Source organism: Zootoca vivipara, chromosome 3, assembly GCF_965207765.1.
Source record: "Zootoca vivipara chromosome 3, rZooViv2.hap1.1, whole genome shotgun sequence".
NCBI classification, from domain to species: domain Eukaryota; kingdom Metazoa; phylum Chordata; class Lepidosauria; order Squamata; family Lacertidae; genus Zootoca; species Zootoca vivipara.
The window spans coordinates 96,021,161-96,048,098 of record NC_142586.1 but is presented as its reverse complement, the minus strand read 5'-3'; the positions used below and the strand labels follow the sequence as shown (position 1 = coordinate 96,048,098).

Sequence of the window (26,938 nt, the reverse complement as noted above, 5' to 3'; positions counted from 1 at the left end):
AGTTTCTAAGGTACCATACCATGTGTGACGCTTATCTTTTCTGTCTTAGATGACTTCTAATAAGGTAGTGGAATTCTGGTGTGTGCTCAGAGTTTGGGTCAGGAAATCATCATCAAGTGATTTATCATCAACAACAGACATATAATTTTGGATTGGGGACTAGTTAAAAGGGAGATAGAATCTGTCTCTGAGATAATAAAAGTAGGGGATAAATTTATTTGAATAATCTGTTATTTTCTCTTTCATCTGAAAGTCTCAGCTTCTCAACCAATAATGTTGTACATCTACTGTTGGATGAAGTATATATTTGACTGCTAGTTGCTGAGAATCACAAGTAGGAATAGTGTGGTTGTGCTCAGGTGTTCCTTACAGGCTTCCCATAGGCATCTGGTTTGGCCACTGTGAGAACAGGATGGATCAGATGGGTCATTGGCTGATCCAAAAGGTTTTTTTCTTATATTAATTAATATTTCCTGCTTCATGAGGGCATATTGTGTCAACTACTAATTAATGAAGTGTTTTCATAAGATTTTTTGTAAATCCACATTTCCCTAACAAAGTGTCTTACCAATTTTGGCCTTGCCAAAAATTAGAAGATTTTTGGGTGATGTTAACGAAATGATTTTTCTTTCCACCTTTGAGATAGCTCCTTCTGCTTTTTCTTAAGGTAACTTAAGTGTTTTGCGACCCTTTGGGGCAGGCATTACTTCTTCCCTTTCTAAAGTGGCAAATAAGTTTAGGCTTATTTTTCCTCATAGTAAAATAGTGACAAGTCTTCAGTCAGTTTGAAAGGAGTCTTTGGGAAATGATCAGCATCCTAGTCTTACGTTCTTATAGGTAACAATACAGTCCATGTCCTCAGGCTCCCAGTCTAAATGATACAATAAAAAATAGATTGAGATAGAAGGGTGGGGGGAGCAAACCCAGGCACTAATGTTTAATTACAAAGAGTTCAAGGAAAAGAGGGATCCAAAGTTGCTGGTCTCTCAGCCAAGCCAATGGAGTGACTTGCTTCTTTCTGCTGTTACCTGATGTAATGGCTGCTGCCCATTGACAGTTGATTGGGGGAGGAGCCTGGTTATTTCTCTACAGACTGATGGTGACACTGCTTCCCTCATCTCCCTTTGATGTAGCCTCACTTTTAGGTAGATCAGTGACTTCTACATAAGTCAAGTTCCTAGCATGCTCTAATGATGTTGTGACTATCATTGATCCTATTAGAACTTTAGCAGATTTTGACATGATGGAGTTTTGGTGCTATGGCTGGAATCCTTACAATTTTTCATAAGACAGTGAAATAGGACATTGCTGATCTGATCTGTCCATTCCTGGAAGAGCAAGGATGAATGCTTACTCATTACCTCTCTGGCTTCATGTGAAGTTCTCATAAGGTTTCATAGTATTTCCTCTTCTCCTCACACTTGCCTAAACCATTTTAGCAGGGGGCTGGTCCACTGTCCCTCAGACCTTGTGGGGGGCCAGACTATATTGGGGGGGGGGAATGAACAAATTCCTATGCCTCACAAATAACCCAGAGGTGGAAAGGACACATTCTACTCATGTAGAAACACACTGATTCCCGGACCGTCTGCGGGCCAGATTTAGAAGGTGATTGGGCTGGATCCGGCCCCTGGGCCTTTATTCGCCTACCCATGATATAGAGGCTGTATTGAAATATATGGCAATTTGCAGTTAGAAGTCATTGATATGCAAATGACTATCACCTATCCTTCTCATCTGCATAAGATTCTATGCTTACCAGATGCTTAACTATTGCAAAAACTGGACGTGAACCATGCAAGCCTGATGTAATTACGACCAGCAGGCTTTGTGTCTAGCAAATGTGAGTGGGAGGGATTTGTTGTTCTTTATAGAGCTATTGATATATTTGCACATTAGATTGTGTAAGGCAGAGTACAGGAAAACTTGTGTAAGGCAGAGTACAGGAAACTCTCTAAAATAATATAATCATAGTGTGGCTCAGGGGGACAGTACAACCTGCCATGCCCTTCTTCTGACAATCCACCACTCTGATCTTTCTTCTGTAGTATTAAATGTACTGAATGAAAACATTTCTGATTCAACTCTTATGTAGTTATATAAGTCATACGATTGTATCCGACTAAGTCATACTCCAAGTAGACACTGAAACCAATGGACTGATTTCATAATGACTAATGTGTCATTCATTTCAGTAGGTTTACTCTGAGTATTTGTTAGTCAGGTAGAGTAAATTAAGATTTACATTTGTGTTACTGCAAGCAACACAGCACTAGGCTTGTAAATAGCCAGTCACTTTCTCAATAGGAGTGAGTCAGAATTGTCTTAGGTCTTCATCTGTTAGGGTGCAGCCTAATGGGTTGCAGCCTGATTCAAAGTGGGTCGCAACAGGAGTACTACCACCATATAAATATATGGTAAAAGATTAAGAAAATATTAAGAAATGGGTCCTCAAATCATGTTTGGGTTAAAAGTTGATCCTTAGTCTGAAAGGTTTGAAGACACCTGCTCTAGGTGACCAAGTAAGACAACTTTTGCTAATAGAAATGGAGTTGACTCTCTAGGACAGGGAAGGGGAACCTGTGGCCTCCCGATATTTTGTGTACTCCCAACTCCCACCAGTCCCAGCCTGCATAGCCAAATGACAGGGGTGATGGGAGTTGCAACATAGCATAACATCTGGAGGGTCATGAGTTTCTCATCCCTGTTATCTTCCCCATTCTTTATGGTTCTAGCAACATACCTCTTGATTAGTTTGCCCTAAAAATTGGCTCACACTAGCAGTCTATTGCTAGTGCAATGTAACTTCAGAAAGCTGAACTCACATGTGATCTCAGCATTTCAGTCAAAACAAAAAAGGAGTTGTGATCTTACATGACTTTGCAGGTTTAATGTTAACAGTGCTGAAGTACGTGGACCATTTAAACACAAGTTGTCTGTCAGGGTATTGTTAGTACTGACTCTTATACTAGAGTACACATTCTCCTAAAATGTATGAACATATTTAGGCTATTTCTAAATTATTTCTGTTTAAGAAACTTTTGAAATATTACTACAATATCACAAATAAATTTACTTTGAATGCAGGAAAACATAATGAAGGACGTTCACAGTTGCATCAGATTCGTGGTGGAGAAAAATCTGCGCAGCATAGGATTATAGTGGCTGAGAAAGCAGGAAGCAGCAGGCCATAAAGGAGGCTAACAAGCACTACCAGCCTGTATAACTTTAAAAGAACTTTTTTAAAAAGTTTCTATCTCAGGTTAGAAGTGATGGACATCAAGGGACATTTTAAACCTTCAACATAAATTATATTGAAACATATGTTTATTTTTTGGGCTTTAGAAAAATATCACTGCAACCTTAATATGGAAGTTTTAAATAGATAACAATCTGTGTAACTTTATATAAAACACACATATAAAATAATAGAGAACTATTTTTCTTGTTTACCAAGAAATGTACTTAAGAATGGTGCTGGATGAGAAATAAATAAATTACTCCCTTGGGCAAGGATATTGATTTGGATCATTGAGCCTGAAACTCTGAGGCTAAGTAAAGGATCTCCTCAAAGGATTCTCCAGAATGTAAAAAGAAAAACAGAAATAAAGGGGATATGCTTGCATAAGACAAGATGTGGCAAATTGAATTCACATCTGCTATTACATGGGGCAGCAGCAGTTCACAGCCCTGCCTGCTCTTGTTTTGACATTTCATACTACTTTCTGTCAGGAACATCAGACTTCTACTTTTTTGTATCAGTTTATTATTTTTAAAATTGTTTTTTAATTTCAAGTAACAAACATACCCATACAAAGAAAACAGAGCTTAGTATTTGTACAGGGGTGGGGGTGGGAATAGTCGATGCTGGTTGTAGTTTTAGATGTTCCAAGAAAGGCAATCAAATTAAAGTGTCTCTCCATAAGGTTTCATGAGTCAATGGAGGGTGAAAAGCAGATTTGATTGTCTTAAAAGTATTTAAAAGGATACAATGTTGTATAGATGGTGTGAGTCTTTGCCCACCAATCAATATTCCATTTGTGAAATGATTGATGTCTCCATATGCACAATGTCCCATTGGCATCCGGCATCCCAGTGTTGATGAAAACTGCCATTTCCACCTTGGCTGAGTATGAAATCAGCATAGTTGTACCCATCACACCAAAAACTGGATGAAGTCACACCAAAGTCACATTTCAGATCAGCATCTTGATTCAAAATGGTGGCTGGATGCCCAACACCAATGAAAACCAGTGCCCCAGTCTCAGAAACCCTTGTCCCAAGTTTGGCAACAGTAGGCCCTATCTCACGAGTTGGCCGTAGAAACGGAAAAGCCATCTTTCAAAATATATACGGTAGTAGGTTTTCATATCCCAAAATAGTACTTGTTGTTTAGTCGTTTAGTCTTGTCCGACTCTCCATGACCCCATGGACCATAGCATGCCAGGCACGCCTGTCTTCTACTGCCGCAGTTTGGTCAAACTCATGTTCGTAGCTTCGAGAACACTGTCCAACCATCTCATCCTCTGTCGTTCCCTTCTCCTTGTGCCCTCCATCTTTCCCAGCATCAGTTTTCCCAGTAGTGATGTATGGAAGTGAGAGCTGGACCATAAAGAAGGCTGATTGCCGAAGAATTGATGCGTTTGAATTATGGTGCTGGAGGAGACTCTTGAGAGTCCCATGGACTGCAAGAAGATCAAACCTATCCATTCTGAAGGAAATCAGCCCTGAGTGCTCACTGGAAGGACAGATCCTGAAGCTGAAGCTCCAATACTTTGTCCACCTCATGAGAAGAGAAGACTCCCTGAAAAATAGTACTTATTAGTTATTTAAATAGTATTTTTAGCTAATAGAAAGAATTAGGAAGGTCGTTATTCATTGCGAGTCTATATATATAGTTTTACACCTATAAAAATTCTACCTAAACCACATTGAATTGTTTGAAGTCACCTTGAGGAATGAAAGGAATATTTTCTTAACTGCATCAATATTAACATGATTGATAGGATCTGACCCACTGGCAGAATCACAGCTTTGGAGGAAGGAGTACGCTAGTCCTTGTGTGGTGCTCATTGCCTCTTAGATAGGGAGAAACACACTCAACTTCAGTCACCAGATTCTACTACACGTTCCTTCATCCCTGACAATGGCAACTGGAGTCCAACATCTGGAAGGCCAGAGGTTTTCTATTCCCACCCTAGACTCCACTGCTCTGTCATACAGCCTAGAGATGAACTCTTTAGGATACACTGCTACCTATAGCTTCTGCTTCAACTCCCATGCAAGGTCAGTATAACCATAACTGATATGTAGTAGTGCATAAAGGTTTATTGTGATCTGTCTCTGCTGGGGTAACTTGCATGCTTTGGAAAACTGGTGCAGGAAACAAAAGTGTCCAACAAACCCCAACTAAAGATAAAGATTGACTGCTGTGAAATGAATGCCTACCCTGAAAACAGATCTGGATTTTTTCACTATATTATTGAGCTTATCTTCTACAAGCTGAGTAGCCTAACCTCATGGCTGCTACAGCAAGCTCACCGGGATTTTCTCTAAACCTCAGGGGTTGAACATTTCTGTATTTTATATTGGGGTACCTAGGGATATTGTTTTTGGTTTTTTAAAATTTTGCATGCAAAGTGTGTGCTCTGCCACTGAGTTTTGTCCTTTCCTAAGGATATCTGCTAAATAATGGATGTGAAGGAATGAAATTTTATGGAGCACTTTCCATCTGAAACGTATTTTACACACCAATCACTGCCATTCAGTGACTTAACATTTGGCACATACATATACTGTATGAAGAAAAAAATATTCCTTTGATAGAAATAGAGTTACCACCCCTAGGATAATTTCATTAGGAACAGATGTGTGCATAATACAAAAAATATACATTATAATACAAGATGGATAGTGGGATGCGGGTGGCGCTGTGGTCTAAACCACAGAGCCTAGGGCTTGCCGATCAGAAGGTCAGTGGTTCGAAATCCCGCGACGGGGTGAGCTCCCGTTGCTCAGTCCCAGCTCCTGCCAACCTAGCAGTTTGAAAGTACAGTACATCAAAGTGGAAGTAGATAAATAGGTACTGCTCCGGCAGGAAGGTAAACGGCGTTTCCATGCGCTGCTCTGGTTTGCCAGAAGCGGCTTAGTCATGCTGGCCACATGACCCAGATGGTGTTTATGGACAAACGTCGGTTCCCTCGGCCTATAGAGCGAGATGAACGCCGCAACCCCAGAGTTGTCCGCGACTGGACCTAACGGTCAGGGGTACCTTTACCTTTACAAGATGGATATGATACACACAAATGGCTGTGTGTATATGGATAGATAAAGGGGGTGGGTGTGTAATATCATGCCTTAATGGTCTGTGTGGTAACTAGATGCATATCATAGGTTTGTAGCCTCTTCCCAACGATGGATGGATGAATGGATGGATGGATTGAATTTAACTACCCACTTACAGCACATAGAATGCAAGTTATCTAATTCACACTTCCCAAAACAATATACAGTTCTTTTGAGGAATTATTATATTAATTTTTTTAACTTCATTGCTGCTGATTTAAATTAGCATTATGGGAATCTTTGTATTGAAGAGCAGACTAGTCAATTCCTACTTCATTGAATACTGTAAAAAGCACAGTGTTGTAAACTCATATTTCACCATAGTGTGTGTGTGTGTGGGGGGGGAGACTACAAGTTTAGCTGGCCAAACCAATCAGAAAGCTTGCGTCATTATACAAGGTTGAACTACAGTAATAGTTATGCTAGTAAAACAAAGTACCTTGTACCAATGCACTGTACTGATATTTTTCTGGTGTTCCCTGGTAGGCATACCAGCTCATGATATACTTGTTTCATGATTATTAGTTTAAAATACTCAGAAACAAATATGGGCTACTTTAGGATTATTCTTTTCACCTCTAGGTGGCCATATTAATCTTTTTTTCTTTGTTTTAAGAATGGGAATACTTTAAAAAGATGACTTACCAGTATGGGAAGATCAAGCTATGATTAAACATGTTTCAACATGTAATATTTCCTATAATTTTTCTCTTATTTCTCATTTTACATTTTATATAAATAATGAAGTATATATATATATAAAACTTAAAATGTTACAAGAATGACAGTTCCTTTAAGCAGATATGGCATTTCAAGATACTATTATACAGTCGTACCTCAGGTTACGAACGCCTTGGGTTACAAACACCTTGGGTTACTAACTCTGCAAACCTGGAAGTATTTTTGCCGCACGCGGCTTGCGCAAAGTGCAAAATGGCACTTCAGTTTACGGCCATTTCGGGTTACGAACTGCGTCCCGGAACGGATCGTGTTCGTAACCCAAGGTACCACTGTATATCTTTCCGCAGTACCTGCAAGATGGAGCTGTTCTGCCAGGCCTTTGACTCACTCTGACCCCTGGATCTGGTATAAAAATTTTCCCTTGGCTTTTTTGCTGGTCCATGTAGGACCAGCATGGATAGCTGGCTCAGGTGAATATCTGATGTTTCCTCCCTTTATGGTCTTGATTTATGGGGTACTACTAAAATGAGGCTGCATTTTTAAGCTGTATTATAAGCCGTATTTTAATTAACTGTGGTTTTTTTACTATTATGTTTATTGTAATATATATTTGGTGTTAGCTGCCCTGAGCCCGGCCCTGGCTGGGGAGAGCGGGATATAAACAAAAATTTATTATTATCTTCTTATTAACAGTTCAACACCTTGCTGAATTTCTTGCTTAGATGCTATCAGAATAGTACGAATGGGAAAACAATTGTGCAGCATCACTGTATATGGTACTTTTTAAAATTTGGCTTCAAGTGCATCTAATATAGGAATAAAGGATTTTATCCTAAACTTATCTCTTGAAGAAAGTGCATCTAAGACATCAGGTGACTGTCTAGGTCCTAGTGTACTTCTCAAGCATGATTGTTCCAGACATAATCCTGGCTTGACTATAGGTTGCTGCTGCAGATATAGCTAAGTGTTCAACAAACTAATTTACAAGCAAATTCTCTAATTTACTATTTAGGTGAATTTGCACATAATGTTTTTGTTAGTTTCCTTTGGAATTCTTAAGGGAAATCATTAGTACATATCTTGTATAGCCTTTCTCAAAGGGTACATTAGTGCTCATCCACACTTCCTGTTGCACCACGCTTTGCATGGAAAACCTGTTTGCTGTTTGCTCCAGTTCAGCAGTAAAACACAGGTTGAATGCTCCGAGACAAAAAATTCCACCCTGCTGTGACACAGAGCTTTAAAGCCCAGACCTGTGCCTAGAAATGTGGCACAAAAGAAAGGCTGGATGAACCCTTAGTATAGTCTTTTTTGAATTAGCTTTTTTTAAAGGGTGGTAGAAATAACAATGTTAATACCGGTAGTAATAATAATAATAATAATAATAATAATAATAATAATAATAATAGCAATTTAAGAACATCTTTGCCTTTTTAGCAACAGCCCTTCCAGCTGTACATTTGCTAGGTATCAGTATTACATAGTCTAACATAGAAGTGGGCCTGGTTAGAAAAGAATTTATTTTTAATAGTGAAAATGAAAGAGTGCAGAGGAAGATGTGAAATGCTTTTAAAAGCTGTTTTCATGACATAAAGTAGGCTGACAGAAAGGAACAAACTGAAGCATTTTTGATAACCTAGTGTCTTGTTTCTTTCCAGATGCCTTTCTCTCTCTCCAAACAATTCAGCATCAGAATCTTCCAGCTACAAGCTGCCAAGTTAAAAGCAATAACAGACTGTAGGCTCCTGGAAAAGGCTGGTGTTTGTAATGTGTTTATAGTTAGTGAACATTAAAATTTTCCTACCGCACTGTGGGTGCAAACCCACCTTCTATCCAAGTCACTGGCAAAAATCCCATTGATTGTAATTGATCTGAAGGTTTTGAAGATAGAGTTACATGTTGAATTGTGCTGCATCCAAGCGGTTTGTCATAATGTATGCTGTTGTGGGGAGATTAAAGACTGCATCAGCTTGCATGAATTCTGTGGTGAAGGATGGTTATGTCTGAAATCATTTCCCCTCCTTTCTCATTTACTATTAAGCGAACAACACGACTGGAGTTAATACTTCTGTTTAACTCTGCATGTTGCTACCTAATACTACTTATTCAAGGAGAAGAGGACACGTGCCTGTTTAATCCTTAAGATACCAGAAATAATTTTAGGTTTATCGGCTAGTGTTATAGTGTTTTGCAGTGGGTTAGCTGTTCACAGGATCAGGCATACCCTAGTGATGAGGCATGATCCCAGTTGTTTATTGGCAAGGATTTGCAAGTAAAACATGGTGTGTGTCTGTGTGGTTTAACGTATACAATTGCTCAAAGAACATTCTTCTAAAGAAGGAATGGCTGCCAAACATCTAGAAAACCTGATTTCACACCCACAACTTTTACTGGATTTGTCATGGATGCTGGCCTTGTGAGGCACAGTACTCGTCCATAACCATAAGATCCATGGTTGTGGTACCTATTCAAAGAAGGACTGTAGCCCAGTAGTAGAGCATATGCAGCCGCCTAGAGAGGCTTTACTGTAGCCAGTTTTTATCAGACAGATATAAACGGTTGAGGAAGGGAGAATTTGAGGTTCAGGAACTGCCAGATCCAGGGCACTGTTGGAGCAGGAGGAGTGTCCTCCCCTTATCTTTTCCCTACTGTATGTGGCCATTAAAAATGTTTCAGTGTAATGGAAAATAAGTATCCCACATTCTAGAATGTGTTGAAATGACATCTAATCAAGATGCAACAACAGAATGCCATCTTTTTTGCCTTGTCTTCTAAGGAGGTATTGATGGTGAACCTTTCTATGGAGGTTGGAAGAAGGCTTCCAAGGGCAGGATTCCCCCTCATAGGCAGAGAAGTTAATTTTACTAGTTGTGCTATTATGCGATTTTGGAGAAGGTTCTACTGTTTTAATATTTTGGTTTTGATGCACAGTTGTTTTAATTGATTGTTTTATTTGTTCTCTGCGCCAGAACCCCTTGGGGTTAACAAGTGTGGGCTACAAACAAAGCATCTCAAATAAGAAGAAATTTTAAAAATTGCATTGTTGAAAAATTTGCACATATTAAAAATAAGAAAATACAAAGAACAAACATTTAGCACAACAAACTTGCATATAAATGGGCATACATAAGCATAATAAAGTAACATTGCTCTTTTAATATACCGGTAATTATCATAAAGAAGAACAGAATTGTCAGCTCTTTTACATAAATATATGTAAAATATATGCATGATGCACCAAGTAGTGATGGGGACCTGGTGCCTTCCAGATAAGGATGGAAACCAACTTCCATCAGCCCCAGCCAGCATGATCCTTGGCCAGAGATGGTGGGAGCTCTAATTCAAGATTACAGATTTCCTACACCTGTCATAAAAATAAAAATTCTTTTTTACCCAAGTTTGTCCTTATAAATAATTGGATACACTTTTTGCCTTGCACAGAATCATCAAAAAATAAGATTTTGGTATGATACATGTGCTCCTGCCAACCTAGCAGTTTGAAAGCACAAAGTGCAAGTAGATAAAATGGTATCGCTCCGGTGGGAAGGTAAACGGCGTTTTCGTGCACTGCTCTGGTTCGCCAGAAGCAGCTTAGTCATGCTGACCACATGGCCCGGAAGCTGCCTGTGGTCAAACGCCGGCTCCCTCAGCCAGTAAAGCGAGATGAGTGCTGCAACCTCAGAGTCGTCCGTGACTGGACCCAACAGTCAGGGGTCCCTTTACCTTTATGATACATGTGATGAGCATATAATGGGTTTGGTTTTTGTTTGAATTTGTTTTATTGTCACAAACTTACGTAAGCTGCCCTGGGAACTGTTAAAGGGTGGGTTATAAATCGCTAAAATAAATCAATAATAAAGAGGTGGTGGAGTTTGATGTGGCGAAAAAGACGTATTGTAGGTGTAGAAGTCTTTTGAGGATGATTTGAAGGAAAAGGCAGTTTGCAGGATGCAGAATGGGTGGGAACTCCACCAGGTATAGAGAGCCATATTGAAGAAGCATGAAGACAGTACAGTATTGGGAGAACGGAACAGAGTTTGTATGTAGCTAGGACTGCTTCATTCAATCCCCCTACCCTGCCAACCCACCAGTCTGTGGCTTGAAGTCTAAGAAGAAAAGGAAAATAAAGTCCTTAAGATGACCTTGAGTTTATGTACTTGGAAAATATCAGAGACAGAAACATTTCCATTGAGTGATATTCAATACGTAGGAAACTGTCTGATACTTCATCTGTCTTTATATCTCTTTCTATAGAGGAAATATACCACTATATTGGTAGTAATGGTAGAGATATCCAACCCCCCTTTTTAGCAGGAATTGAACTAACACAAAGATGATTATGTGGGAGTAGGTTACCAAACCTTCCCTCCATATCATGTTTGCTTCCAAGGCGATGGGGTTTAATGGGTACACTGAGGTGGGGATGTTTCCAATTATCTCTATCTCTACTTGCACCCATTGTTTTGTTTCATCTTCTAAAATGTATGGGATTATGTGGAGCACATGGTTGATGATGTATTGAGAATTCCCCAACTCCTTATGAGGAGGGGAGATGCAGAAACTTAAGAGTTTGTTCATGGCTTTTTGTGTGAGAAGATAAATGAGTGTAGTTTTTCCTGCCACTTACAGAGTTAGGTTGAGGGGATCAAAACTGGGAGGATTGCTGAAATCCTTATTTAGGCATTCAGTGCCAATTGGAACTCACCACATAGGGCTACCCCACCTGCTTAATCTGAGTTCTCATCCACGCGATGGAAACCTTATGCATGTAGAAGGGGACTCCTTCAAACTGATGCCAATCACACTTTGGATGGAAAAGTCTGGCTGGTGCCATCTTTGAGGGGGCAGAGTTATGTTCCTGCTGGTCCTTTCATATGTTTCATACCCACAGGTACTGAACACTTAAACAAGGTTCCAATTACTCTCGGGTAAATAAGTGTGCCTTGGTTCACATGCATACATTACCTGGGGAGAGCAGCATTGGCCTAGGGAGGAATCATGTAATTAGCCCTATCCAAAGATTGGTTCCCAGAAGCTCAGACCCTAAAACAATTCATTTTTCTTATTCCTCACTTCTTTGCTGAAAAGAGAATTCAGTATGAAAGATAATTTCTGAGGAACTTAAAATCTTGCTCACTAAATTTTGTAATGGAAGGTATTACACTACTGTTGCTCTTGGATTAACTCCCCCACCCCAATGGACTTACATGGCTGCCTGCAGTTTTAAATTCATCATGTGACCTTTCTCATTCTATATCAAAGTAATTATGTAAATATGTTTTCTCGCGTATCTGTTTTACATATTTTCAGTATTGTGGGTTCTCACTTTACATTTGGTCTGTGAGATTGTGCTCATATATATTGTCGTCTACTACTTTGACCTGATTAAACTTGTAGATGAAGCATTAGAATTGTACATTCTCAGAACAGTTTTTTTTTTAACGTGGATCAGCACCTTCTTCCTTCAGCTCAAAATTATTTGATTTTTGTCTTTAGCTAGCTTGCTCATCTGCTTTGAAAACCAACAGGTTGTTTTCTGCTAACAGAACAGAAAGTATTATCTGGAAGCATTTGCTTTATTGTTACATGACCAGATACATATTTAGAATTAAGTTACAGTACTGAGACTTTAATTCTAAATTTACTTAGTGTCATGGCTTTACACACCATGTTTGTCATTCATATCCTGTTTCCTCACAGATATTCAGACTCAGGGTTCAACTAGGTGAGATGCCATTTGTGCAATTAACAATTGTGTGGATGTTGTTGTGTTAAATTTGTTTACTGCCCTTCATCTGTAGATTCAGGGCCATTCACAACATAAAATTACAATATAAAAAACACAAAATACATAACAAAAACAAAAAAAACCCACAAACCAATAACCCCTTCCCCCTTCCACAAACACATTTCAGCCAAAAGGTTGAAGGGGAACATTTTCGTCTGTTGCCTAAAGATGTATAATGTGTATAATAAAGACAACAGCTGAACTTCCCTGTGGAGAGTATTCTGCAAAAGGGGAGCCACTGCAGAAAAGATTCGTTCTCTTGTTGCCACCCTCCAGGCCTCTAGTGGAGGGGGCATACAAAGAAGTCCTCAGAGGATGAATGTGGGATTTGGGTCAGTCCATATGGGGAAAGGCAGCCCTCGAGCCTTTAACCCCCCCCCCACAAATTGAAATCCAATAGAAATAACAGGCATGATCAAGATTGGGACCACAGCAAGTGCTAAAGCCCTGCGTCCTATCCCCTTGCTAGCCAGGGTCCTGGTCCAAATCAAACCCCTCTTGTGCTAACTATTTAAAACAGAAACACTGACACAGTTGCTAATGGCATCTTGTCTAATTTACCCTCAGGGACACAGAAATAGCTTGCTAAGATTGATCCAATAGTTTCTGGGCCATCTTCCTCTTGTCTTTGCAAAGTCCTTTCTCAGCAGTTCCAGCATGTTGCCTTTTTCCATGGCTTGTATAGAAATGTTTTCAGAAACCTGTTTTCATTTCCAATTTGTGAGTTAGTTTATATTTTTAGTATTTAGAGTTTATTGACTTGGTTTTACAGTCTCCAGATTAATTTTATTTTGTAGTAGTTCATCCTTCTACCAGTAGTTTACAAATGCACTATTATATGGATGTTGCACATTAATAGCATTCCTTTGCAAAATGCATCAATTTGTCAGATAAAGGAAGAAATTAGCTACACTTTCTTCATGTTAAAGTCACACCCTATCTAATTTAGAGGCATCTTTGACTAGAAGTTGCAAGCCTTAGGATACTGATTTGAATTATGCATGACTGTCTGGTTTGCAGTTCCATTAGCCTGCTGTTTGGATAATGTAAACATGCTCTGAATTTTAAGTATACTATATGAGTGGCAGGTTAAAAATAGAGCTAATAAGAGTACATATTTGGAAGATGTGAATCTCAGAACAGAAGGCTGATCACTCCCAGCAACTTGAATTAGGATGGAAACACATGACCTGCAGCATGGTGATGCTAACAACAAGGGGAGATGACCATCTGTGGCCTTTTGCCATGTGGTAAGCTAACATAATCACTACTGGAAATACACTGATTGAGCTTGTTATACTGCCAGAGGTATGTAAAGCTGAACTTATTACATAGTTTGAGACTACAAGGTACAGTAGTCTTGGTTCTGGGCCTGAGAACAGGAAGTGAAAGTGAGAGAACACCACTTACTACTGACTACTTTTAAATGGACTATCTCCCAACATTTAATCAGTTGTCTACAGCCCCTCCTGGACAATTATATTTGTAAATAATGAAGTCAAAAGGCCAAGGGGATTCAATTGATCTGTTGCTAATGAATAGCCATTACAGTGAGGATAGACTTAGTACCCAAGGCCTCAGATGGAGAGAATGTGTATCCATGTGCATAGGTGGGGAGGGTGATTTATATGCTGAAATTTGTCACAAATACTTTATAGTGCAACCATAGCCATATCTGTTGAAGTCCTGTTAAGGGTTAGCGTTGACCCATAGATGGCAATTCTATAAATACTCACCTGGGACTAAGCCAATTGGACTTGCTACTCAGGTGCTAAGGACACACATACAAATTTATTTTGGTTACAGGTAGGTAGCCGTGTTGGTCTGGATCGAAGTAAAATAATAATAAAAAAAAATTTATTTTGATTAGCAGGCCACACTTGAAATGTGAATGTTGAATTTTTTTTGGTAGTCTATAATTTTTCTAGTACTTATTTCTTATGAGCTGGATTAATATAAACTTAGGGCTTTCACTGAAGTATAATTTGCCATACTTTTGCCTCGAACCTGGATTTGGTATCTGATGGTATGAATTCATGTAAGTTAGCATGATGGCAGGAGAAAAAGGCTGACAACAAAAAACATCACTGTGTCATCAGTTACAACTGTGCAACCTGTTTCTCAGAGTTCTTATTTTGTATAACATCACTGTCTAATAGCAAACTCAGGTGTGAGTGCAAACAGGAAAGAATCTGAATTGGAGACACTGAGGCAGAAGCAGCATTTTTGGAGGGAATCCAAAGTTTGCAAAAATGCCCCTGCTTAAAGACTGAAGACTGAGCTGAGGGTCAGTTGTTAAAGGAAAGTGAAAAAATTAGGAGGAAAGAAGAATGGATTGCTTTTCTTGAGCTTCTTACAGCTAATAAAATTCTGGAAGAAGGCATGGCAGTGTGATTATATATTACTACAATGTTCTTTGCAGGTGCCACTTGTTGCATCTAATGGCAAACCCAGGTTGTTGAGCGATGCCAACAGGATTGGAGCTCAAATGGCCACTGAGAAATGAGAGGGCTTTATTCGAGCATGAATGCACCACAACCCAGTGAGGACTGAACATGCTGAGTGACTTCCAGGAGCCACAGAACGTTGAGTGTCAGCTGGAAAGGAAAACAGAAAATGGGGGTGGAATTAATTGTCCTTCCTGGGCAGTTTACAGTTTATAATATCCTGTCCATGTGATTAACTTTGAACAGTTAGGGGATGAAAAGGACACAGTGCGACCTTTTGTTGCATGTCTCACTTGTTACACCAGATGATATTTATGGGGTTTTTTTTGTCTCAGGTGTGTTAAATTGAGAATCAGCATCACAATTATTTTTATTCAAGGAAACAAAACAGCTCAGTCCTAGTGGTCACAGCAACCCTTGCCCCAGTGAAGCAGTTGTGAGTACTGAAGGTCTCTGCCTTCCCACTGCTCTCTAAAGCTTCTTCCCCGGTTCCTTCCCCTGCAGCCTAAGGCTCCATCATCTTGTTTCTCATTGCTGCATCCTCTTCATTTCTTTGAGAGAGGAGGGGAGCTGCTCACAGCAGGAGGGGGAAACTCCCTGGATTCTTCAGCAGCCTGCCTTATCTCTTGCATCCTGGGCCCCCTCTAGGGCTGTGCAATAAATCACCACACCCTTGAATACAGTGGTACCTTGGGTTACAGACACTTCAGGTTACAGACTCCGCTAACCCAGAAATAGTACCTCGGGTTAAGAACTTTGCTTCAGGATGAGAACAGAAATTGTGCGGCGGCGGCACAGTGGCAGTAGGAGGCCCCATTAGCTAAAGTGGTACCTCAGGTTAGGAACAGTTTCAGGTTAAGAATAGACCTCCGGAATGAATTAAGTACTTAACCAGAGGTACCACTGTACCGGTATTGAAATATCATTGTGATAAGTGTTTCAACAAGGCAGGTGGACACTTAACAGCACTTCTTTCCTTTTCCTTTTAGGAAAAAAGGGAGAGTTTTTATTTTTATTTTCTGGTGGTGTTTATGCTGCTCCCCCCTAAACATTTTCACTCCATATCAAAAGGGAAGGTTTTATTTCTTTATTTAAAGAATTTACTTGCTTGTCCTCCCAAGCCAGTGTGGTGTAGTGGTTAAGAGCGGTAGACTCATAATCTGGTGAACTGGGTTCGTGTCTCCGCTCCTCCACATGCAGCTGCTGGGTGACCTTGGGCTAGTCACACTTCTCTGAAGTCTCTCAGCCCACTCACCTCACAGAGTTTTAGTTGTGGGGGAGGAAGGGAAAGGAGAATGTTAGCCGCTTTGAGACTCCTTTGGGTAGTGATAAAGCGGGCTATCAAATCCAAACTCCTCCCCCTCCCTTTGATAAAAAGGGAAAGATTGGTGGGATGAGGCTTGGGGGGTCATTCTGGGGGTACATGGAGGGCAGAAGATTTAGCTGGCTGCCTTATGCTGAAATGGGAGGTTGGGTGTTTTGCAGTAGGCAGTGCAAGCAAATGCATGTCTACTCACAAGCAAGCCCTCCTGAATTCAATGAGGCTTACTCCCAGGAAAGTAGAAGTAAGTTTAGTTGAACCCAGTGGGGCTTATGCATGCATAGAATCCGCTTAGACCTCTGAGTGGGGAAGCAGATGCAATTTGACTAGTACATGAGTACATCATTTAAACAACTCTTAAATTAGTTGAAAATATATTAAATATATTATATGGAAGTTTATTTAATATTTTTATTAAATCTACTAGTATACATTTTAAGGTCCTCCACCGCCACAGGGAGCCTCATCAAGGCCCTCAGTTGCTGTGGGGGGGGGGGGTACGGCAGGACCCTCTGTTACTGCGGGGAGGTATGGCGGGACCCTCTGCCACTGGGGGGAGGCCCGGCAAGGCTCTCTGCCACCGTAGATATATATTGTGATATATCAAGATATCATGATATTCAACTGGTGATATCGTGATGTTGAAAATCAGTTATCGCCCAACCCTACCCCCCTCCTCTCCTGCCTCTGAGTCTGCACTGCTCTCTGCCACAGTCTCTTCCTGCTCACTAAATCCTGTTACCTCTTCAGCTTCCAACACTACCTCCTCTCATTCAGCTCCCTCTGACCATTCATTGCCCAGGAACCTTGAATATGCTCCCTTTAGTTAAAAGAAAGGCAGGATATAGTTATAAATATAAGAAAAGAGTCCCTAAATTTGGTCCACTGAATAATTTTTGAAATGTCTCACAATGCCACGTGAGCTCAGGGCCAAAGCTGAATATAAGCTGTTCTTTGCTTGAGAACTTCAGTGTTATTTCTGAAACTCTCATATTATCGCTACTCAGTGCAGAAGCATTAGAAACTGAAACCCTAACCTTTTTTTTTTTGACACTTTTTTTCTTTTTCTTGGAATGCAGTCAGTTGGGTTAAATGACTCCTTTCCCCCTTGAAAATTAATCTACGAATTCATTTCATTTAGAACTCAAGTGTATACAGTATTGTGCAGCTTGTTTCTAAGGGTGGGGGTGGGAACCTCAAGGAACAGTACCAAGAGATTAGAAATTCATCCTATATAGATGGCTCAGATTCCTACTGTGTCAGTTTTCTGGTGTTTGATAAGACACACAAAGCAGTTGCAAGAGAAAGCATGTCGTTGGTATCCATGGCAACGCCAAAGATACTTTGGAACTCTGGGGGATAGACTGTGCCACAGTAATGGGTCGCATTATGAGGGCAAAATGCATAAAAGGCTCAGACATATGCTTGTAATTAATTGCCATAAATAGCTTAAAACAAAACGCAATGGTTTGTTTTGCTGGTAGAAATCACTAACCTTTGAGATTTTAAAGATATGTTTGAACTGATTTTTTTAAATAAAAAAACCTTGTCCTGAAAAAGTCCATGGTACCTTGAATACTAATATATTTGTGAAATCACGTGCCAGCCATGAGAGAGTACATGCTGATAAAAGCTTCTATAAATCTCAGGTGTCCAAAGGTTTTAGATGGTGCATTTCAGTTTTAATTCCCAAGTCCATCATGCAGTTTCTAAGGAATTACTCCAAGGTATGTTTAATATATGCCTTTCTTTCCAAGGGAATGATGCAACGCACATTGTTGAAAATGATACTTCAGGTTAGACTAGAAATCCCCCCCCCCTTTTTTAAGGACATGTCTTGAATTTATTTATAGGAACAGCAATTGCAATGTAATATTTGTCCAGGCACAAGGGTGTAGGAGGATTTAACAAGCAACATTTTTAGACTAATTAAACAGAATAATTATTTAGAGAAAATGTTTTAATTTGAAAGGGGGGGAGGCTAAACTTTTAGCAAAATAATCCTGTTTGCAAGGAACCCATCTTTGTGTATTACAATGCAATTCACCACATTATTTCTTCTTGGTTGCTATAGAAACTAATTCTGCTGCAGCTGTGATCGCCTATCAAAATTCTAACATTACCCTATGTTACAATACACATTTCTTACTTCAAAGTAAATTGCAATATGGTGTCTGGTTAAACCATGTACTTCATCATTCAAGAATTGTTGAATGGCCAAAATGATAGTGCAAAACTGTCCCTGCCTACTTTTTTTTTTTGCAACTTTGTACAAGAAAACAAGAGTGCTTACTTATCGTTGTTTTTAACTGAAATTCAGGCAGCTTGGGGAAACACATGATACAGTATTTTGCAAGCCCAATCTTTGTTTCATTTCATGGTCATACATTATTCAGCCACAATTGTTTCTAATAGGAGTTAATTTGAAAGTATTTGATTATGCTGCGACTTCTATTCTGGTTTATAATTCTATAAACAAACCAGTCTTCTATGATAACAGTTTAAAACAGCTGCTTTGGTGAAGTGGGACAAGTACCATAACAGTGGTATACATACTATGAAAACTTGAAACAAAATAATCTTACTGTGAGCATTATATTCAAACCATTTTCTTTTAGAATCATAAAGCTGGAGAGTTGGAAGATACACCAAGGGTCATCTAGTCCAACCCCCTGCATTGCAGGAATCACTACTTTTAAGGTAGGGTGCAGTCAGCAGTCCCTACCGATGTCCTTTGATAAACATTTTAAGCAAGTAGATAAGTGGATTTTGCATAGAGCCGTGAAATAATTTTATTCCTGTTATTGAAACCTTAATACAGTAAAAATAACTCCAGGCAAGGGAACTTTATAGCAGGGGTGGCTGTTCAATTCGTGGAAGTCTGATGAGATTTGCAAAAAGTTATTTACCTTCTGATGCAACCTATCTTATGATGATAGGAAGGAAAAGGAAGGGAAGCATGGGGAAACAGGAAAAGAATGTGTGATTATTTCAATTGCATGTGCTTATGGCCTAACTGCATATTATATTTACAATGTTACTAGCCACCATATTGTGAGTTTTTAAAAACATATACCACCGGGCACAGAGAGAGCTGGTGGTCAGCATGTGGGCAGGGAAGATTTTTTTTTTTTTAAAGGTTAACGTTTTTTCCAGTTTTATATTTACAGATTATATTTTTCATCCTTATACAATAATTTGCATAGAGTTCCCCACCCAGGTTTCCATGGCAGTTCAGATGCATCTTATTTAGCTACATATCCATTAATTTATCCATCCTATTTTTACCCCCTTCCATATCATTGTTATCAACTGTTGATCATAACATTCCAAGTGGGTAGGGAAGGTTTAAAACCTTCCCTCGCCAGCTGTGATCTTGGTAAAAAAAATCCCCTCCAAAGCACAGTGATTCACATTAGGGAAAAACTCCCACTGGTACCTAGCCAATTCATGCTTAATTCATACAGAATCCATATTACTAATGTTTTGATTGGGTGGCGGAGAGAGATGAAAAACGAAACTAAATGATAATTCTTTTCTGGTGCAGGTGCAGCATCTGTTCACAGAGCAGTCCCCACAGGGCTCAGTCAAGCTCCATTTCTCCTCTAGGCAGTGCATGGGAGTATTATGGGGCCTTTCCTCCCTTATCCCCATCCAGTTTTCTCTTCTGTAAGTTTTTTCGTCTATGAGACATGTGCAGGTTGCATACAGCCATGATAAAACACTGGATGAAGATATGGGAAGCATGCATAGCTCTTTGTTCCCCATAATCTTAAGGTGGGCATGCGTGGGAGGTTGGGCGTGAAATAAAACAGTGTTGCTGAGATGAAATGGCTCAGAGACTAGATCAGGGGTCAGCAAACCTTTTCAGCAGGAGCCCAGCCCACTGTCCCTCAGACCGAGATATTTTTTTGGGGGGGAATGAATGAAGTTGGAGGGTATGATATAACTCTCAGATCACTAGCAGAGAGAACACTTTTCACAGTTTCTATAATGTTTTTTACTGTTTTAAGAATGCTTTTACTACTACTACTACTACTACTACTATTGACATCTTTGCCACCTTGGTCTACCTCAGGAGAAAGAGTGGGATATGAGTTAACTGAATATTTGAATGAATGAATGAATAATGGGTAGCGGGAGAGCTTTGTATGTCACCTTGAGCTCCTTGGAGGAAATATCAGATATAAATGTAACAAATAAATAAAGTGTAGCTTGGGAGAAGGGGCTTAACCATTTGCCCGCCACTATGCCCCCACTCGTAGAAAAGCAAATGACAGTCCTCCACCCTCTGCTGTGCAAATCATAAATCTGAATTGGGACCAAAGTGAAGGAGTTAAATGCAAATCTCCCTATTTATATGTTTTAAAATCCTACACTTTTTTTTATTATTTGCTATTAAATAACTTCCACACCTTCAAAACAGTGACCAGTTAATACATGGTTTTAAAAGATTGGCTGTACAATTTTTCCCTGTTCTACTTTGCTGGCATCAAGGGCTAGAATTATTATTTTCTTATTTGCTTTTTATTGACTAAGCAGTCCCAACATGCAACGATTTTTTCCGCGTAGAAGAAATCAAAGTGGTCTTGGTTTGTATCCTTGTAAGAAAACATTGGAATGTTTTAATCATGTTTTTTTTCAGATAAGTCATTTAGCTTCTGAATGGATCTTCAATAAACCATTTTCAATTTTGGAATTATCATACAAACATTTTGCAGCTGTAGCTGTCAGATTTGTTAGTAATTAGCTACTTATCTGCTACCTTCAAATGGGTTGTTTAACAAGCTGTATAAAACAGTAATTTCAAATTAGGTGTCTAAAATGTTACATTTTATGCCCATGAAAATGTTTAGTGTGTAAACTAATAACTGTAAATAGTAAATACATCAGCATTCTTTTGCAATATGCTTTTACAACTTCCATTGTGACACTATTGACTATAAGGTGGTAAAACCAGCACTTGAGAGTAGATTGTTCAGTACTTGTGTCTCCCCACAGTCAGATTGCCTTCTGATGATTAGCTTTCCATTAGGAAGGAACTCATTCTGGTTCTTGAATTGGCATAATGACCTTGTATTTTTTCCCATGGTGGTGATAAAGCAGTTTGGGTCGAGCAATTCTGAGCTGAAGTGTCTTCCTGCAGGATGGGGAGAAGGTTAAATCTCTGCCCACATCTCCTTCATCCACAAGCAGTGAGGAACCTATGGCCTTCCAGTTGTTGTGGATTTCCCAGCCCCCATCAGCCCCAACCAGCATGGCCAAAGATCAGGATGATGGGAGTTGTAGTCCAGCAATGTCTGGAGGTCCACAGGTTCCCAAACCCTGACTTAGACGCCCAGCCTGCATTAAAATAAATAGTCTCAGCTGAAAGTTTATTCCCCCATAGGATGATTCTTAGGTAGCTTTTCGGCGAGAGGGGCAATGCTGGTCAAGGGACGCCATATTGCTTTGACAGAAGCCTCTCACAGAATGATTAAATTATGCTGTTCCAAGGAGGGATTCCGGGGAAATAAAATGGTAGCCACAGAGAAGAGAGCTGGTACTAGAAAGTTTCCCTTCTCCCTATTTCACTACTTCTCCAGCCTCCCCACATTTCTTAGAAAGAGAGAAAAGAATCATGGGATTCTAGGCACTCCTGGGTCTCCAATCTAGAACAGGGGGAACAGATACTGCAGGTGTGCTGCATGGAAGAAATGGCATGGATTTTGTTTTTAATTTTTTTTAAATGTAGCAGTGAACCAATGAAAAGGAGGAAGAACCCACACCACTGCTTTCTGCCATACTGACACAAGCCCTATGGGGCTTTGGATTAGGCGGTTTGCTCACCTTCGATTCTCCTTTCCTTTTGGATTGTTCTGCCCAGCAATCAGTTAAAGGGAATAGGTTGTGTAGGTAGCAAACTAGAACTGGGTTGTCTGATTGATGCTTATTTCAGCTTTTGAGCAAGACAGCTGAGCTGCCTTCAAGTGAATGTAAGTGCCACTCCCTGCTCCTTTTTTCTTCCCTCCTTGTTCATTCATTCTGTCAGCCTGCCTTTTTCTTCTGCTCCTTTCTAGTACAGAGCTGATTACTGATGGAAAATCTTGTTATGACACATTTCTTTAATAGGTTCAGATTCTAGGAGTTTCTCGCTTTTCGATGGGATTTTGGGGGTGTTATTTTCTAAACTGAATTTTAGCTTATTTCGTTAAGCACAAGAAAAACAAAACTTGCTTCCTTCCCCCCCCCCCCAGCTGCGCTATTTATTGCTTTTGGGCTCCAATGTGAGCATGGTTCACCAAAACATGGTGGCATTTGTGTGGCAAGGTGACAAAGTATAGTAACTTAGTGGAGGCAGGGGCCAGCCAAAAGGACACAGTGCAGGTATGTGCTAGCCAAATAGTCAGTGGTACCCAGCATAGGTGTGCGTTATGCTTGCATTCAGCATACCTCCCGGACCCAGCCAGCTCAGGGTTAGTGCTTGTTTTCCTGCTCCCTGCTCCCATCAAAGCTGCCTGGTGCCATGGTCTAATAATAATAATAATAATAATAATAATAATAATAATAATAATAATAATAATAGTTTATTTATACCTCGCCCATCTTGCTGGGTTTCCCCAGCCACTCTGGGAAGCTTCCAACAAAAGATTAAAAATACATTAAAACATCAGTCATTTAAAAACTTCCCTAAACAGGGCTGCCTTCAGATTTTTTTCTAACCGCCAGATAGCTGTCTATTTCTTTGATGGGAGGACATTCCACAGGGTGGGCGCCACTACTGAGAAGGCCCTCTGCCTGGTTCCCTGTAACTTCACTTCTCACAGTGAGGGAACCGCCAGAAGGCCCTCGGCGCTGGACCTCAGTGAACGATGGGGGTGGAGATGCTCCTTCAGGTATGATATCATGCTTTAGCTGAGATTCCTGCATTGCAGGAGGTTGGACCAGATGACCCTTGGGATTTCTTCCAACTCTACAATTCTATGATTTGATGAAATCACCCCATGGTTTTTCCAACACATCTAGCGTCGCAACCCACAAGTGCCTTCTCCTTTCCCCCATTTTGTCACCCAGCACTACACATACATAGCATGATTAACAAATTTTTTTATCGTTGCCATTACTGACAACAGTAATAACAATTTATAAAGCACGTGCAACTTTTTAACCACTGTCAAAGTTTTTTTATATATATATAGTTCCTGCGTGCAAATGTTTTGTCTACTGAACGTGATGCAAAAGGAAATAGGATTGGGGAGAAAAGAGGGAAACAAGCCAACTTGGGCCCTAGTTTTTGGAGTTATTTATTTTTTCATACGATGACCAGCTATAATGGAGACAGTCCAGGGAGAGGAGGAGCCAAAGAGAAGTTCATTTCTCAGCTGAGCTGATGAAGTGGGCCTCTCCTTTCTCACCCTTAGTAGCACCAAAGGGTTTCATCTACCCAAGGGAGTAGATGAAAACCCAAGGGAGAGGAGGATGCGAATGGCAACTGTAAATTTTCACTGCATTATAATGCGTTTGAATGCACATTCCCTGAGTTCAGCTTGCTTTCAGAATTTAGGAATGTCCAAAGTAGCAATTTATTTGGAAATGAAATCAAAACGATTTGTCTTCCTCCCAAACAACCCAGTAATCTACTCGTAAGGTATATTTATTTTCTCGCTGCACAAGTTACCCTTCATGTTTAAAATATGTTGTTTCCATTTTGGTAGGCAGGTGGTAAAAGCCGAGATTCCGCTGTAGCAGGATGCTGAGACAACCCACTTCATTGTAAAATAACAGTGTTTGCGTAAGCTCGTGTAATCTTTCTGTTTTAGAAGGGGGGAAAGCGCCCCGGGTCTTCATTAAATATTTATTATTTATCTTCTATACTGTCTTCACGGTGCAGGGTTATTTGGCGAGATGAACTTTTCCCAGCTCAAAAATATTAAAACATGAAAAATCCATTTGCGCTCATTGGAGTAGCATAGCAGAAACCTCTGTGGGTATTTAATCATTCAAAATAAAGGATTTTCTTTAATTTTTAAACATGTATTTCATTTTATGTTTTATTTAAATTGTTTTAACATTTGCCGAGAAGCCCCTGAAGCACGAAAACTTAGGAAACTTAGGTTAGCTTAAAAATAAACATGAATAATCCTGCATGTGGAGGAATGACAGGAGAGAGAGGAATGGGGGGAGGAGAGAGAGAGAGAGAGAGAGAGAGAGAGAGAGAGAGAGAGAGAGAGAGAGATAGATATGCAAGTATGCTGCTGAGAAAGATACCAGCCATGATGATTACAAAGCATTACTTGCAAAAAATTATCAAGCTATACAAGGAAGCTGGAATTGGGTTGCTCACTGATAACAATAGGCCCTTTTCTGATTATTTTGAATATTTAAAGGAGCTCATGAGAAGCTCAAAGCTAATGTGCAAAACCAGATTTGGTAGAGCAGTTCTCTGGCTAGGGATTTTGAACCTCCGAGACAAGGCAGCAGTTTCCAGATGTTAATGAGGCAGACAGTGTAGGCATGGTTTGGGGAAACCAAATATAGAACAAGAAGAGTGGAGATGATGAAGACCTGTGGGAGACTGCAAGACACGCAATGCAAAAGAACTTTACTAGCAAATGGTGTGTTTTTGTGAGTAAGTAACATGTAAGGCAAGAGACCAAACTGAATTGAAACGAAAAAGTTGAACATTTCAAAGGAGAGGAAAAAAGAAGGAATAAGATGGAGCTTACCTCTGAAACAGTAATGGTTGCAGTTAATATGGATTCCATTTGTTTCCTTCTACAGGAAATTTGCAACCCACTTAAATTGTTTAGTAGCATTAATCACTTCTCTGCTTCTTTCCTGACTCCAAAATGCACCTTTCTTTTCTTCATTATCTTATCCAGCTTTTAGACGCATCCCATATACTCTTACACTTTACTTCAAACTTTACTTCATATAAATCCTTGCTAATGGAAAACACTAATTTGTTTCTATTTTGTCTTATTTGGGGGGAGGGGGCAAATGCAGTGTGTTCATAGGTTCTACTTGACTATGTACTGTCTTGAAATATATTAGGGCTGTCATTCTTTATTTCTTTCTTAAAGTTATTTAATAAATTGTTTGAGGTTTACAGTGCAATCTTATACATATCTGTTCAGAAGTAATCCCTACTGACTTCAATGGGACTTATTACTAGGTAAGTGGGTATAAGATTGCAGCCTTTAATAAGTAATTAATCAATTTTAAAGTTGCATAAGAATGAATAAGAGACTTGGGGGTTTTTTTGGGGGGGGGAGTGCCTTCTTGTTTTCAGACAAGGCATGTATGTGCCACAGAACACACAGTCTTAGAAGATATATTCCCTCCTGTGTCATAGAAAAAGAAGCTGGAATCCTCTTCTAAGAGGTGCCATACGTCTGGAATTTCCCAGACATAGCCAGGATTTGGCCGTCGGAAACAGTGGAAATCGCTGAAATGTCCGTGAATGTATGGCAACCCATGCCAGAAGGGCGAATTTTCTTTTAAAAAGCTCAACAACTTTGCCAACTTTTGTGGCTGGACTTTCACTTTTTAAAATATGGCAACCCTATTCTAATACGCTGTTGACCATATATATGCCCTTTTTATATGTGTTAATATTTAACACAATGTGTTTCCCTATAAATTGGGGGCACCTTTTGATCAGTTAAAAAGCTTTGATCAGCCCCCTAATAATATTTAAAATATACTACAGTACTTGCAAAGTTAAAATAAGGATCCATTTAAAAGAACTTGGCTATATGTTTTGGAAAACGTAGCCACAACATTTGGCACTCTTGATTGTCTTTGCAGGATCTGGACTGGAACTGAATACACTACAGAATCAGAACTGTAGGTGAGCTCTTAGACCTCAGAACCAGGAGATGAACTCAACTATAGCAGTCAAGCAAGCACATGCCTCATAGTGACAGACTCAGGGTTATGATTCAAGTATCAAGCTAGGAAAGTTAGGCAAGGAAAGAAGCCACAAGAATTGTCAGAATCTTATCAAGGACAGAAGATCACACCTAGGAAGTACTTTTTATGAGAAGGCACGGGCGGCAATTTGAGGTAGAATTTAACCCTGTGCAACCCGGTGCTGCATTGTTGGATAGCAGGTGACAATGGGTCGTTTTGGAAGTTCAGGATAACCAGGGCAGGGCAAAAGAGTATCTGGATCCATGGGGCAGGAGTGGTAAGGGAGCATACCTAGAGATGAGGGATGCAGTCCCTTCTTCATGCACCAAGCTCAGCACATAACTCTTTGGATCAGGGCCACCATGTTTGAATTCCTCGTAAAGCACCACCATGCTAAACAAATGATGTTTTTCTCTTCCAGCCACATTTCTTACAGAATGAAAGCCTATGATAACTGTTATT

General features: G+C 39.8%; 1 protein-coding gene and 1 long non-coding RNA gene across 6 annotated transcripts in view; one reads left to right on the top strand and one right to left on the bottom strand.

Annotated features, from left to right (window-relative positions):
- The window catches only part of LOC148686358 (uncharacterized), a 76,689-nt gene that overhangs the window by 4,939 nt on the left and 44,812 nt on the right, over nucleotides 1–26,938 (bottom strand). The window lies entirely within an intron of this gene.
- SYT14 (synaptotagmin 14) overlaps nucleotides 1–26,938 on the top strand; it is a 67,942-nt gene that overhangs the window by 28,213 nt on the left and 12,791 nt on the right. The window lies entirely within an intron of this gene.